This window comes from Nicotiana tabacum, chromosome 7, assembly GCF_000715075.1.
Source record: "Nicotiana tabacum cultivar K326 chromosome 7, ASM71507v2, whole genome shotgun sequence".
Classification (NCBI taxonomy): domain Eukaryota; kingdom Viridiplantae; phylum Streptophyta; class Magnoliopsida; order Solanales; family Solanaceae; genus Nicotiana; species Nicotiana tabacum.
The window spans coordinates 119,002,121-119,018,754 of NC_134086.1; the positions used below are offsets into that span (position 1 = coordinate 119,002,121).

At 41.1% G+C, this 16,634-nt stretch overlaps 1 pseudogene; it reads right to left on the reverse strand.

Annotated features, from left to right (window-relative positions):
* Positions 1 to 15,529, reverse strand: part of LOC107767957 (germin-like protein subfamily 1 member 13) — a 92,452-nt pseudogene extending 76,923 nt beyond the window's left edge.
* Positions 15,530 to 16,634: the final 1,105 nt, after the last annotated feature.

The window sequence follows — 16,634 nt, forward strand, 5'->3', positions numbered from 1 at the left end:
GTCCATATACCATTCCGAGGCTATCCCTACTAGACTTTCCCCAAAATATGCCATTAACAGTTCTTCTTTTCCGCCGGCTCCCCGCAATTGGTTGCAGTATTTCTTAAGATGTGCAATGGGGTCACCGTGCCCATCGTATTTCTCGAACTTTGGGGTCTTGAAACCCGCTGGCAGGTGCACGTGAGGGAACATGCATAGGTCGGCGTAAGAGACGCACTTCTGTCCGCTCAATCCTTGCATATTCTTCAAACTTTGTTCAAGGCTTCTCATTCTCTTGGCAATCTCATTTTGTTCTGCAATTCTGGGGTTCTGATCTTGCCCGGGTGCAAGCTCGCACTGAGGCGGTAGAGGGTTAGTGCTGGTAGCGAACCTAGTTGGTTCCATTGAGAACGATGGTGCTCGGAATGTAAAAGAGGATGAGTCAAAGCTTGGTTTGCACATGGCAGGCTGTGCCGTAATCGGGCAAGGCGATGCAGTAAAGATGTTCATGCTTGCATCGGTGGCTGACATTCGGGGATGAGGTTCAGAAGGCGATCCAGCAGAGAAGGCTGAGGTGGCTGGGTACCCGAATGGGGTAGCAGGATAATTTATGGGGACATTAGAAGTCCCACTTGACCTGGAGAATAATTCAGGGAATCCGGGGATGACACTTGGCGGCTCTTTCCCATTATTCCAATCGTCCAGCATTTCCAACATGCGGAGCCGTAGGATTCTATTTTCCTCCGCAGTTGCGGATTCAAGTGTGAGGACGGCTGAGATCGAGCTCTCCTCGGAAACAGGGATTGTTTGCAATGGAATTTCTGAAGACATTTCCACACTTCCTTTTGACCTGGTGAAGTAAGTGTGAGTACTGCTTCTGGTCCTAACAACAGGTAGTTGAACACTTCTTCTTGACCTCGTGAAGTATGAGTGCGAGGCCAGACTTTCACCAAACCAACCGTCTTTTCAAAAACCCTGGAGTACTCAACGACAAACGCACGGTTAATTTGCAGCAAATAACAGATAGTTAATCTCACGTTGGGCATGATGCACCTATATAGTTAAGTGGATTACTATATGTTTGCTACGAGAGCATGCGTCATTCCGGCATTTTTACTCTTATTAGTTTTTCCCCCTTTTTTCTTTTTTTTCTTTTTCTTCTCTTTTTTTTTTGTTTTTCTTTTATGTTTTTTTTTATTTCGCAGTAAAAGAAATGCGACCGGATCCGATGAGGATTGCCTACGTATCATGATGCCTACGTGAATCAGATCATTACGTAGTTCGAAAAACACAAATGAGCGTAAAAGAAGCAACCTCTTTATTGTTGAAATGGTCTATTACAAACTACATTTTGCAAAAGCAAGAGCAAACTTTGAAAATAAACCTAGACTCAAAATAGATTAAAAATCACCCTGATGGGAAAAACAGGCAGAAGATGCTAAGATACAGACTTGACTTATGAGTGCATTATGGTTTTGAAAATTGGTGTCCGCGGGGCATCGTTCGGCCTCGCCGCGGTCCTAGGCGTGAGATCCCTCTCAAGTTGCTCCAGCTCGTGCATAGTCTGCTTGACATAACCCATCACTGCCGAGAGGACGGTAACGCTGGACATGTTCTCACATCGTAGACATCGTCTGGTGATGGCATGGGCAATGGCCTTGATCCTATCTCTGGTTTGCTTCTTCTCTACGAGTAGGCGTTTTATCTGATCGCTGCATATCTTGAAGACTTGAGCATCCTGTATATGCTGATGCTTCAGTCGCCGTACTTCCAACTTCATCTGGGCTATTGAGTCGTACCAGTATCTGCTCTCAATTTGGAAATCCTTGGCCTGATTAACTGCTTTGATCTCAAGTGCAGCCATCTCTCTCTTTATTTTAGCAACAGTTTTCTCGTGGTCGCCTTCCAATTGATTCAGGTATCGACGATGCTTATCTGTTCTTGTATCCCACTGTGCCCTGAGCTCCGCTATGACGTTTTCAGATTTCTCCAAACCATCTTGCCATTCCCTGATTTCACTTTTTAACCTTTTTATCAGTTGCTCGTCTGATCGACGCCTTGGCTGTTTATCTGCATCCACCCTTATCTGTTTGATATGGGCTCTGAGCATTTCGTTTTCCTGAATTAACCTGTTCCGCTCTCCCAGATTGGTAGCAGCTTGCACGTTGTGCTCATATTTCAAGCCTTCTACTTGTTGCTTTAACATTCTGATTTCGGCGCAATAGCCTCTTTCCTTTTCTAACCAATCCCACTGCCTTTGCGATGATTCGGTGAAATTCCGGATGTGGGGTCTCTTAGCCGGCCTTTCATGCTCAAATTCCCTTCTATACCATGCAAGGTAACCTGGCGCTGTCTCTCCTTTGGCTCGATCCCGCACGCAAGTATCTGATTTCAAATATTGACACTCACTCCAGATTTGGCGAATCTTTGCTTCTGGGAATTGTCCGTTAGGACTTATCTCAATTGCTTGAGTGCTAAGATCTTCCTCATGAGGTACTGTCTGGCGTCTTCCGAACTGTCTCAAAACTCGGCAGGGTGCGTAAGGCTGAATGCTCTTAAGCCCCATCAGTAAGAAATAAGTTTTAGCTGCCGACATATATAGGATCTCATCAACAGGCAACCATCCTAGCGTCCATTGTATTTGGCTAGCAGTAAGAGTTTGAAAGAACGAGGTCCATGCCATGACTCCTTTGGGAAAACTGATCTCTTTGGTTCTCGTGTAAGATTCTTCTATGCAAGTCTTTTCCGGGGAACCATGGCTCAAAATCTCGGAATGATGGCAGAGGTGCTCGGTCATCCATATTTGTAGGAGCAAGTTACAACCTTCGAAGAAATTTCCCCTAGCTTTACAAGCTGTAAGAGCTCGAAAGATGTCAGATACCACCATAGGTGCGAGAGTACTGTCACTTTGCGTGAGTAAAGTGCTGATGACCCCGGATATCTTCAAATCAATGTTTCCGTCTTTCCTTGGAAATACCAGAAAGCCTAGGAACATCATCATGAACGCTATCCGTCTGTGTTTGTCCCACTTATGACGAACACCTTTGCTGCACAGTTTGTTGATTGGATTATTAAATCCCCCCTCATGACCGTACCTATCATATATGAAGCATGGAGTACAAAATCTGACTGCCAGATCCGGGTTGTGGACCGTTCTGGGTATTTTCAATGAATCTAGGAACCGATGTACCGTGACAACTCTTGGGGCGACCAAGTATTTTTTCCTTAAAGGAAGTTCAGCATTCCCGATGTATCCGGCCATTTCTTCCAAAGTCGGGGTGAGTTCAAAATCAGAGAAATGTAAAACATTGTGCGCCGGGTCCCAATAGGTAACCAAAGCTCTTATGATATCTCCCCGAGGCTGGATTTCCAACAAACCCACGAGACCTTTCAGATATTTCTTGACCTCATTTTGTCCTTCAGCGCCTAGATCATTCCACCATAGCCGTAATTTGACAGGGATTTTGGTCATTATTGAAAAATGTTCATTTTGCATCGTGCTCATCCTGCACATTTATTAAGGTGATTTCAACAAAAATGATTTTGACTCAAAAAAAATATTTTACAAAAGGGACCAAGTTTTGAACACGGCCTTTAAACACTTTGAGGACGAAGATTTTAAGGCCGTGTGGGTCAACTGGACAAAATACTAAACAAGACCCAAAGGTGGCTATTTATGCAAAGTCAACCTTCCGGCGTCCCTTTCGGGAATATTAGGCTATTTATGACAAAACAGCATCACCCGATTTATTTATGACTCTTTTTATCATTTTTCGAATTAGAAAACTCAATGTTGCCAACACGGCCTTTCAACGCCTCGGTGACAAGGATTTTAAGGCTGTGTGGGTCAATTGGGCCAAACCTTTTTAAAAAATGACTCAAAGGTGGCCGTTTATGCAAAGTCAACCTTCCGGCGTTCCTTTCGGGAACATTCGGCTATTTATGACAAAACAACATCACCTGATTTATTTACGACTCTTTTTTAAAGTTTGAAACACATTTTTTTTTATTCATTGATTTTGGCTATTTTAGCAAAAACGGGGGTTGAACCCGACGAGGGTTGCCTACGTATCTCACATCCGGTGAGAATCAAACCGGCGTAGTTCGGGAATCGTGAATAGAGAAAATCAAATAAACCTAGAAAACGAGAATATTTTTTTTATTATATTTTTGAAAAGAGATAAAGACTAAAGAAAAAATATATTTTTTTTAGGAAATATTTGGACTATTAGTCTGATTTTATAAAAGGGTACTACGAAAGAAATAACATTTTTTTGAATTATGAATTTTCCATTTTTTTTAACCTTTAAATAAATACCTTCTCTTTTTTTGATTTTGAAAATGATAAAAAAAAATTATATTATTATTTTTTTTTTAAAATCAAACTAGAAGACAATCTCTTTTTTATATATATTTTAGAAGGAATTCCGGCGAGGTTTCGACACTACTCGGACATTGGTTTTTCCAAAAGAAGTAATTATCTCCCTACGCTGCTATTTTTTCCTTTTATATTTTTTAAAAACCGGTCAGCATGCGGAACTGAAGCAAATAAATGCGCAAAACAAATAGGATGCAGCAGGATGGTCTTTTCATTTCAGGTTGTCTGTCCTAGACGGACCCAACCCCTGTGTTGAGTCCCCTAAGTCAAATGCAACATGATGCAAATAAGCGTTCCTACTAGGGATCCGGCATGAAGTTTCGTTATACTAGGTTTATAACCTGGGTATATGTTCTAGACTGTGTACCCGAGCGGACAACTCGAGTCGAGGAGGGGGCTACGTACCGGGGACCCGCGAGATCGTCCGGCTTTGTAACTTGTCCGGCCTCTTTCTTATTTCAGGTATTGACACTAACAGAATAGGGAGTCTCGACCAGCGAGCTTCTCCTCGGAGGTAAGAAGAGAAGGGTTTCGGCACAGTTTATATACAGTTCAGATAATATCAGAGCGGTAAAAGACAACATTTAGCACGTTATGCAAAACATGTAATAAAGATCAGATAATAAAGCCAAATATAACAATTATTCTAAGCTCGAATTCTTGAACCCTGAACCAGTGGTTCTGGGTAAATATTCCCCAGCAGAGTCGCCAGAGCTGTCACACCTCCTTTTTGCGTGCCCCGCCCCGAAGGGTTAAATGCGCGAGGGGAGTTTTGCCAATTTAAGTGACAATATTCGAAATGGGATTATTTATTTTTATTCAGAGTCGCCACTTGGGAAAGGTTTGGCTTTTGGTGTCCCAAGTCACCGGTTTATCTTGAATCCCAAATCGAGGAAATTTTCGACTTTTCCAAATGAAGTCTGCGAACCAGAAATTCTAAGTAAGGAATTCTGTTGACCCGAGGGAAGGTGTTAGGCACCCTCGAATCCCGTGGTTCTAGAACGATCGCTTAAATTGTTATAATGGCTAAATATCTGATTTAAATACATGTTATGACTTACGTGCTTTTATTAAGTTTAAACCGCTTTTATTATTATCATTTTTTTATTTTTTTATAGAATTGCAACGTCGTGGAAATGCATCTCGAACCACGTCACAATCAATGCACCCATGGTCGTCGACACATCTTGACTCCGTTGAGATTTGGATTTGGGTCACATCAATGTGCACCCGAGTTTAAGACTGTTATTTAATTAAACCGTGCCTAAAGAGTCTAACGTGTTATAATTCTTGGGGAAGGCCATGAAATTCACTAAACGGCCTAGCCTGAATTCTAAATATTATGATTAGTTGTTGAGGGCCTCGCAATTTGCATTTTTATTTGGCGAGGCTCGTCTCATTATTTTTTTACAGGATATCCTAAAGCGACTACATTTCTAATGTGTTTGTTCCCAGAAATAGAAGAAAGAAAATGTATGCTAATTGAAGTATATGCTTTGGCCTAAACCGGACTCTTATTAATTTCTGATTAATTACTTACAAAGTGGAGTAAATATTAAATTTCATGAAATAATGCTTTAATTTGAAAAAAATCACATATGAGCTAACGAAATACAACACTTAATCCGAACAAACATCCTTAAGTTGGATCTAAATTAACTTATTTAAACAGGACTGATAGAATTCCTTATTAAAGGATGTTACCGATGATGTTCAAAACTAGTCCTATAAACTGCCTCAAGAAATAGAAACTAGGTGATTCAAAACTGTATTATATTTGGCTAGATTTAACAGCCATTTGCCCCTATCTATTCAAAGCATGCTGAAAGGGTGAGTTTAATTTTAACAATCGTACTAAATAGTTTCACATTCCATGAGTTGTATTTACGTCCTGTATGCTACTAAACGAATCAAATACCGCAGTTTCAGATCAACATAAACTTTAATTAAGTACAAACTTACTAATATGTTCTCTACTAGACTAACACACTAAAATTTACACAGCTTGACAGTAGTTATAAAATTTGTAAGCGAAGCAACAGATGATTATAATCCCTTCAGATCTTTCGATTCAATCTTTCACTGCGACATCAGTTACATCAGACAAATTCGAAATGTGTACCTGAGGAGATGCTCACAATGAAATAAGCAGGGGAGTCAGTTGAGCAGCAATGTAAATGAAACACCAGCTGTAACAGATGAACAACAGCAGGACAAATTCCAATGCAAGATGCAATTATAGACGAAGAAAGAGGCAGCAAAATGACAGCAACAAAGCCAGGGGAGTAGAATCAGAATTCAGACAAACCAATTCCAAGAGAATCAACCAATGCAAACCAAACCATAAACTCAGCTGACACTTGAAAGAAAAACAGAACTGACTGAACGGGTTGAACAAGCTGGGAATCGAACAAACAGCAGGAAGAAGAAAACAGTTTCTGCTTTCTGTATATCCCTCTCCCTATCTCCTTTCTTTCCAAAATCCAAATGTCAATCTTCAGTTTTGAAACTATACTTGAGTTATCAAAAGAAATCTTTTCCAGTTTTCTGTTTTTCAGAACTCAAAACTCTCAATATTCAATCTCAGTGTTTTATGTGTATCTCTCTTTCTGTATGTGTGTATCTCTTTCCCAGAACTTCAGCTCTCAAATGTTCAATCCCAATCCCCTCTCTCTCTGTGTTAACAATTCCCTGTGTGTCTGTATCTCTATCTCCCTCCTTCCCTATGTCTCTCAATGTGCCTCCTTTTTATAAGCCTTAACATCACCCCTTTTACAGCCTGATAGACTAATCAGATACCCCTCCCATGTGCCATCTTCTTTTCAGTTCCACTTAGCTATTTAAGTATTAGAACCCCTATCACACTCTCTGGCAAACTTATTTTTTAGTAAGGTTTATTATTTCTGAAACTAAAGCAGTGTATGGGCAGCAGAATGTGATCTGACAGCATGTGCTGTCAACTATTTTATTCAAAAGCCCTTATGCAGGGCATAGGCTGTGCACAAATGCACCTGTGGTGCACAAGGGCACATGTTGTGCACAAGTGCACATGCCCTCCAATTCAGAACTTAAACAAATATTCCTTTTATATTTCTGATTCAAATTAACAACTATAAGTAAACAAACTTAGTTCTTAATTGATTCAGGCAATGTTTAACAGAAGCAAATCGATTTGTTATTGTTTGGACAACTGAAACTAATTGACGACATATGTCGACTCGACTATACTAGTTATAACTCATACAATCGAGACCAAAATCAGACATTTAACAGTATCGAACACATGATTCGAATTGTACTGACTAAGCAAAATTACATGGGAGGAATCAGTTGGTCAGTTCACATTTGAAATTCAATTAATTGCACAACAAATACATACATACACATTATCAGAACAATTAGAAGAAGGACTCAATCAAACAACAGAGGTTCAGGCAAAGTGGACAGGAACAGTTGATAAAACTCAAAACACAGATTAAAACAAAACCTGAACAGACCTTTTAAACGAACATGGACTAACAGAAATAAGAAAAGAAAAGCAAAACTCACCTCAAATCTCGAAAAATCAAAAGCCTTAACTCGGATTCGGACAGACCTTTCTTAAGGCTGAACGGACTTTAATCGAAGTGTTTCTCAGATGAGAAACACTTCGATTAAGGTCCATTAGACCTTAATCTTTTGGTTTAAACGAGATACGGACCAGTGACAAGGAACCCTAAGGTTTCAAAGATTAGATCTGGGATTCATGCTTCCCTGGTCAGATTCGGACCAAACCAAGCATGGTTTTGTTACGAGGGGGGTCCAGGGACTGCCTGGTATGAATTTCGAGAAGGTGGGATGGGATTCGAGGTGTGTGGTTGGTGGATTTGGTTTTAGGACGGTGAGGAGCATCTATGGTGTTAAGGGTAGGGTCACCGGCGTCCATGCCGCCGACTTTCATGGCGAAGGTATGCAGGGGCGGCTAGGGTTTGGAGGGGCTGGGGTCTGGTGAAGACGACCTAAGGCAGGGGGGTTTGGATTAGGGCGCGGGGTGAAGGGGGAAGGGTTTATATACGGGGTGGATGGCTTGATCTCAACCGTTAGATCAATCTAGATCTACGGTCTGGATCTGAGGGCTTAAGTGGAACGGTGTCGTTTGGCTTAGTAGGGGTCAAGGTTGGTTCGGGTGGAACGGGTCGGGTTCATTAGTGGGTTATGGGGTGTGAGATCTTGGCCGTTGATCAATCTGAGATCAACGGCCCAGATCATACTGGATTAAACGGTGTCGTTTGGATGGCTAGGGGTAGGCAGGTCACGGACCGGGCAAGCCTGGTTTTTGGGCTGAGTTTGTTTGGGCCAATTTGTTTAAAATTGGCCCAAGTCCGAAAAAGATTTTTTTTTATTATTATTTTATTTTCTTCTTTATTTTAAAAAACAAAACCTAAGTAAATCAAATTAAAATTAAATAAACACTTAATACAATTATTTGCACACACATTAAAATATTTTAAGACAGGTAAAATCAAACAAAAACAAAATCACGGACAAAGATGCATATTTATGATTTTCTATTTAACAACCGGATTACGGTTCAAATTATGCATGACACATACATTTTTTTTGTATTTTGTTTTAATAAAATAAAATGGGCAAAAATCATAAATAATTAACAAAGTGCCATGTAAAAATCCAAAAATTGTACAGCAGGACCAATTGTTATTTTTTTTATTTCTTTTGGAGCGATTGTCGCGCGAAACAAAAATCACGTGCTCACACTAGTTCTGTTTTAAATCGCTGGACAGACCTTCTTCGCGTTCGCAAGGAGTCTGTCGCATTCGCGAAGCTTATGGCCAGAAAAGCCTACGCGTTCGTGATGGCCTGTCCCTCCTGACCATCGTGTTCGCGGGCCTAGGATTTCTTTCGCAAAGAACAACTCAAAGATTTCCCCAGCCACCTCCATTACACTATGCGTTCGTGTATGGCCAGTCGCGTTCGCGAAGAGCAAACCCCCTTAGTGCTATGTGTTCACGACCAAGGGCTCGCATTCGCATAGAATAAATTCCTCCCTATCCCAGCTTGTGTTTCACGTTCGCTTGAGCTGTATTGCGAACGTGAAGAACAAAATGTTGAGACACCAGAAGCAGCAGAACCAAAAAATTCCTAAGAGTAAAAACATCTTGTGGCATATCAGAAACTCATCCGAGCCCTCGGGGCTCCAAACCAAACATACACACAACCCTAAAAATATTATACGGACTTATTCGTGCGATCAAATCGCCAAACTAACACCTAGAACTTCAAGTTTAGCATCAAAATCAAAGAAAAATCTCAATAACTCTTAAGTTTCAAATTTCACAACCGAGGGTCCGATTCACGTCATATGATGTCCGTTTCTTACCAAATTTTACAGGCACAACTTAAATACCATATAAGACCTGTACCGGGCTCCGGAACCAAAATACGGGCCCGATACCATCAAATTCAAACACATTTAAGTTTCCAAAAACTCTTATAATTTCAATTAAATAATTTTCTTCAAAAATTCATTTCTCGGGCTTGGGACCTCGGAATTCAATTCCGGGCATATGCCCAAGTCCCCGTATTTTTTACGGACCTTCCGGGACCGTCAAGTTATGGGTCGGGGTCCGTTTACCGAAAATGTTGACCGAAGTTAACTTATATTCAATTTTAAAGGCAAAATTAGCATTTTTATCAAATTTTCACATAAAAGCATTCCGGATATACACTCGGACCGCACACGCAAATCGAGGTAAGATTAAAGGAGGTTTTAAGGCCTCAGAATACAGAATTGACTCGGAATCGAGGTAAATCAAGTCACAATTTACAGAATCACGAGGATAAGGGGCAAAATAAGATGATACATAAGAATACGTGGACCCTGGATCAAATAGAACTGAGGCATATCTACTGCACACTAAAACAGTACCTGTGATAACTGTATCAGAGGCCTCAGCCTCAGGTCTGCCTGGCATAGCATAATATCGGGGTTGGGCCCCACCACTCTAAACTGCATCCCTATGACGACCTCATGTTGGCTGGCCTCCACCTCTAGCGGCCTGACCTACACCTCTAACACCTCTACCCCTACCTCTAGCTAGTTGAGCGGGCAGTGGAAAACCCGGTGCTGGAACCATAGCATGAGAACCCTGGTGCTGAGAACTGCTCGAGGCTAGAGGGCAAAACTTAGCAATGTGGTTCATATCGCTGCAAGTATAGCAAGACTTCAGCTGTTGAGACTGCTAACCCTGAAACTGACCATGATGGCCTGGATAACCACCTTGAAAACTCTGGAGCGGAGGTGCACTGATAGGAGTTGGTGGTGCATTGTAAGGCAACTGATCAGAATACTACAAATGAGAACCATGGCCACTTGGAGCACCATGAGAAACCTGAAGTGCTGACTGAAAGTGCCTAGGAGGATGACCTCTACCAAAAGAATCTCTGCCTCCAAACGAGGCACCACTGAATCTGCCAGAATGATGAAGCCTCTTATCAGACCCCTGACCTCTCCCCTGAGCTAAAACCATCTCAACCCACATGGCCACATTGGCCGCATCCCGAAAAGAAATCTCGCTACCTGTCTCCTTAGCCATCTACAGTCTAATAGGCTGAGCGACTCCCTCAATAAACCTCCTCACCCTCCCTCTCTGTCTCTCAGTGGGGAGTATCAGAAGAGCATGACGAGCCAAATCTATAAACCTCGTCTCGTACTGGGTGACAGTCATAGAACCCTGCTAGACACGCTCGAACCGCCTGTGGTACTCCTCTCTCTGGGTGATGGGAAGAAACTTCTCGAGAAATAGCTGCGAGAACTGGTCCCAAGTAAGAGCCGGTAATCCAACTTGTCTGGAAAAACAATAATCTCTCCACCACTTCTTGGTGGAACCTAACAGACGGAAAGCAGCAAAGTCGACCCTATTGGTCTCTACTATCCCCATGTTCTGAAGAACCTCATGACAACTATCTAAGTAATCTTCGGGATCCTCTGAAGATGTACCACCATAAGTAGTAGTGAACAGCTTGGTGAAACTATCCAATCTCCACAAAGCATCGGCAGACATAGCTGCTCCATCACTAGTCTGAGCTACTACACTCGACTGAACTACTCTAACTGGCTGAGCTGCTGGAGTCTGAAACTGGGGAGCCATCTGCTCCAAAGTGCAGGTAGCGGGAGTTTGTGCTCCTCGCCCAGCCTGAGAGACGGCTGGTGCTACAAGAAGTAAGACTACCTGAGTGACACTCTCCATAAGGCCTACTAGATGGACCAGAGCATCCTAGAGTACTAGGGTAGCAATCAACCCCTCTGGGACCTGAGCTGGGCCCACCGAAACTGTCTTGGCCGTAACCTAATCATCAAACTCTACCTGAGGCTCCGCCGCTGGTGTTGTTGATCTGGGCTGAGCTTTGCCCCTCCCTCGGCCCCTAGCACGGCCTCGGCCTCTGCCCCTCGTAGGATCTGCCGCTGGGGACTCGGGCTGCTGATCAACGGATGAAGAAGAACGCGTTCTCGCCATCTGCAAAAGAATATAGTAGAAGTTCAATTAGCATTGAGAAACCAAATCACACGACAGAGGAAAATAGAAGTGAAACTGTTCCTAACTCTGTAGTCTCTAAGGATAAGCACAGATATCTCTGTACCGATCCCTCAGACTCTACCAAGATTGTCCATGAATTGTGAGACCTAAGCAACCTAGAGCTCTGATACCAACTTATCTCGACCCGGATTTCCCACCCTCGGATGGCACCTACTAGTGAAAGTTAGGCAAGCCAACTATTCCGATTAATTTACCATTTTTATTTTTAACTTCTTTACAATTGAGAGCTAACATATTATAAACAGCGAAAATAATAATGCGGAAGAACGAAATTTAACGATTAAGCTAATACCAATACGAACCCATAAATATAAATCACCCAAAATTGGTGTCACAATCTCACGGACTATCTAAGAACACTACAAATAGGATTTGAACAAAATAAATAGATGTCTGTCTCTGAAATATAAAAGAACAAAAAGAAAATAGATAGGAAGGGGACGCCAAGGCCTGCGGACGCTTGCAGGAGTACCTCGGGTCTCTGATGGACTGAAGGCAGCAACCCCTAGCTAAGGCCTGTATGCTCCAGTACCGGGATCTGCACAAAAGAGTGCAGATGTAGTATCAGTACAACCGACCCCATGTACTGAGTAAGTGTCGAGCCTAACCTCGGCGAAGTAGTGACGAGGCTAGAACACAACAAACAAAAAACCTACAGCTAAACAGTATCTAGCAGAATAACCGTAATAGAAATAATTCAAAAGTAACGGGGGAGAGGTAACTTGCTATTGGGGAAATACCAACATAATGAATCACAGTAATAGTGGAATAAGACAATTAAGGTAATTGAACAGAAAGTAGAAAGAAATCATAACAAACAGGCAATAAGGGCACGGCATCACCCTTCGTGCTTTTACTCTCAATCCCCACCAATGCAATCAAGTAATGAAAATATGCACGGCATCACCCTTCGTGCTTTATCTCTCTTCCTCACCATGTAAATATTAGAAATGTGCACGGTATCACCCTTCGTGCTTTATCTCTCTTCCTAACCATATGCATCAATATCAACAAAAATGTACACGACATCACCTTTCGTGCTTTATCACTCTTTCCTCACCATATGCATAAATATGAATGTGCACGGCATCACCCTTCATGCTTTATCTCTCTTTCCTCCCCAAACAATAACAACAACAATATCCCGGCAAGGGAATCTGCTATAACCGAACTTGTACCAACAACTAACTTCACAATTGAACCTCAACTGGAGCCAATGCTTAATAATAAACCAATACCAAGAAGATAATCATACGTCTTGCTCAACATGGATAATCAACAATTTAGGCAAATGTAGTACTTATTAAGAAAACACAACGATCACAATTTAAGACTCACGGACATGCTTGACACAACGTATAGATACTCGTCACCACACCTAGCTATACGTCGTACACTACACTAGCACATAGTAAATAAAGCACAATACCTATTCCTTCGAGCTAAGATTAGACCAAACACTTACCTCGAACTTCCACGGTCAATTCAAGCCTCAAACACCGCTTTTCCTTTAGAATTTGCCTCTAATTTACTTGTATCTAGCCCAAATTAATTTAACAACATCAATAAATGCTAAATAAATCATACCAAATGCTTAATTATAGGTCTTCTATCATTTTCCTAAAAAGTCAAAAATTGACCTCGGACCCGCTTGGTCGAAACTCGAGGTTCGGACCAAAACTCGATCACCCATTCACCCACGATCCCGAATATGTAATTAGTTTCAAAATTTGACCCCAAAACGAGGTCTAAATTTCAATTATTCAAAAAGCCCTAATTCTACCTAAAATCCCTAATTCTACCATTGAAGAACAATTTGGCCTAGAAATCTAATGGGTGTTGATGGAAAGTGAAGGAATTGAGTTCAAGAACACATACCTATGATTTGGGGTTGAATTTGCTCTTCAAAAATCGCCTAGAGTCTGATTTTGGGGAAGAAGATATGAAAATATGGCTAAATTCCCGTTCTGGTTCTGTTTTAAATCGCTGGACAGATCTTCTTCACGTTCGCGAGGGGTCTGTCGCATTCGCGAAGCTTATGGCCAGAAGAGCCTACGTGTTCGCTATGAGTTGCTCGCGTTCGCGATGGTCTGTCCCCCCGACCATCGCGTTCACGGGCCTGGGACCGTGTTTGCGAGGAACAACTCAAAGTTCCCCCAGCCACCTCCATTACATTACGTGTTCGCGTGTGGCAAGTCGCGTTCGCGAAGAGCAAACCCCCCAGTGCTCCGCATTCGCAACCAAGGCCTCGCGTTCGCGTAGAAGAAATTCCTTCCCAACCCAGCTTGTGCTTCGCGTTCGCGTGAGCTGTATTGCGAATGCGAAGAACAAAATATTGAGACACCAGAAGCTGTAGAACAGCAAAATTCCTAAGAGTAAAAACATCTCGTGCCCTATCCGAAACTCACTCGAGCCCTCGGGGCTCCAAACCAAACATGCACACAACCCTAAAAACATCATGCAGACTTATTCGTGCGATCAAATTGCCAAACTAACACCTAAGAACTTTAAATTTAGCATCAAAATCAAAGAAAAATCTAAAGAACTCTTAAATTCCAAATTTCACAACCGAGGGTCCGACTCACGTCATATGAAGTCCGTTTCTTACCAAATTTTATAGGCACAACTTAAATACCATATAAGACATGTACCGGGCTCCGAAACTAAAATACGGGCCCGATACCATCAAATTCAAACACATTTAAGTTTCCAAAAACTCTTATAATTTCAGTTATATAATTTTCTTCAAAAATTTGTTTCTCGGACTTGGGACCTCGGAATTCAATTCCGGGCATATGCCCAAGTCCCCGTATTTTTTTACGGACCTTCCGGGACCGTCAAGTTATGGGTCGGGGTCCGTTTACCGAAAATGTTGACCGAAGTTAACTTATATTCAATTTTAAAGGCAAAATTAGCATTTTTATCAAATTTCACATAAAAGCGTTCCGGATATACGCCTGGACCGCGCATGCAAATCGAGATGAGATAAAAGAAGGTTTTTAAGGCCTCAATACACAGAATTGACTTGTAAATCAAGTCACAATTTCCAGGTATGTTTAGACCTAATCTAAAAAAATCATTTGCCACAACCTGCTTTGGATCCTTGCAAAATTTTCCGTTCACATAAACTGCAAAAAGAAACTTTAATTAAAAGAAAGGTATAAAAAGAGGGGGAAGTATACAAATAGCCATTTTAAGACTGCTATTTAGGGATTAGTCAGTACTTATTTTATCCTAAAAATTTTAACTTTAGGACTTTGTGTCCTGAAAAATTTAATTAAAAAAACTGAAATTCGGGATATGCTAGCTAATTTCTAAATAGCGGCCTTCTGAAATGATTAGCTGGTGTCATTTCTACCAAAAAGAGATAGGCTAAAGTACAAAAAAACATAATAAAACACTGTGAAGATCATGATTGTAATTTGGCATTCAGAGTACTTTGATTATTTTTACCAGCAGCTTTGGTGTCATCAACAGCAACACAAATATCCTGCAAAGGACTAGGATCAAATGCATGACTTATTGAAGATAGCACAGCCATTATAGTAATGGTTAATGCAAATGAATTGAGAGCCATTGCTGCTATATAAATTAACTATATATCTTATGAAATAATTTAAATGATCTTTCTTTTTTGACAAACATAACAAGAAAACATTTCGTATTTATAGATGAATATTTGTTTTAATTGGTCTTCAATTTCCTCTAAACAAGTCATCAATGCGTAAATTTTTTAAACACTTGAATATTATATTGAAGTTTCCTTGAACAACTACAAAGACTAAATCTTATTAACCTGGGACTTACATCAGCTATCCATTTGAAATAGTCATGAAAATGAGGAGAATCGCGGGAAAAATGAAGATTAGGTTGAGAAATTAGATATGATAGCTACTTCCCAAGATAAAAAGAATATAAAATAATCTGAAATATATGATTTAGAATTTAGTCTAAAGCTTCATTGACATCAGAATACAATTATAAATTTAAAATTAATTAAACTGATGACTAAGTTGGTTACACGAGAGCACAATTCATTCATCCCAACAACAACAACAACAACCTGAAAATTTATACTAACACTGCCTGCTAACAAGCTAATTGTTGCAACTAATAAAGGAGTAATAGCTAGAGCGCACTAAGTAAAAATAGCTAAGAATTATATACTTTGCCCTCAATGATATTAAGTAGTTTCTTTCTATGATCTAGAATACAAATATCCTAGTTAGAGCATGCAGTTCATGTCCTACATAATGCAAAAGAAAAACAAAAAAGATATTAAACCAACAGAAGGCGTCCTCCTCTTCTTCACCTTTTAAAGTTTTAGAATTTAATATATCTATTACTTTGACTTTTTTTTTCTTTCCTTTTTTTTAATGTTGTATTTTGGCCCGGGCCCGGGCTTTAGTGGGCCTAACGGGCCGGGCCTCGCGGTCCCGGGCTTCGTGGTCCTGGGCTCTGGCGGTCCCGGTCTTCGTGGGCTCAATGGGTGGAACCGGCCCGTGACGGGCCTAAGCCCACATGGTCCTGTGCTTAACGGACCGGGCTTGTGGGCTTCGCGGGCCTAGCGGGCTTTTTTTTTTTTAAGGCAATTTCTTGTAGTATCATGGCTATATTAAAAATATATATGTAGTATATATGTATATCTAATTATTAAAGTGCTTGACGAAAAAGAAAATAAC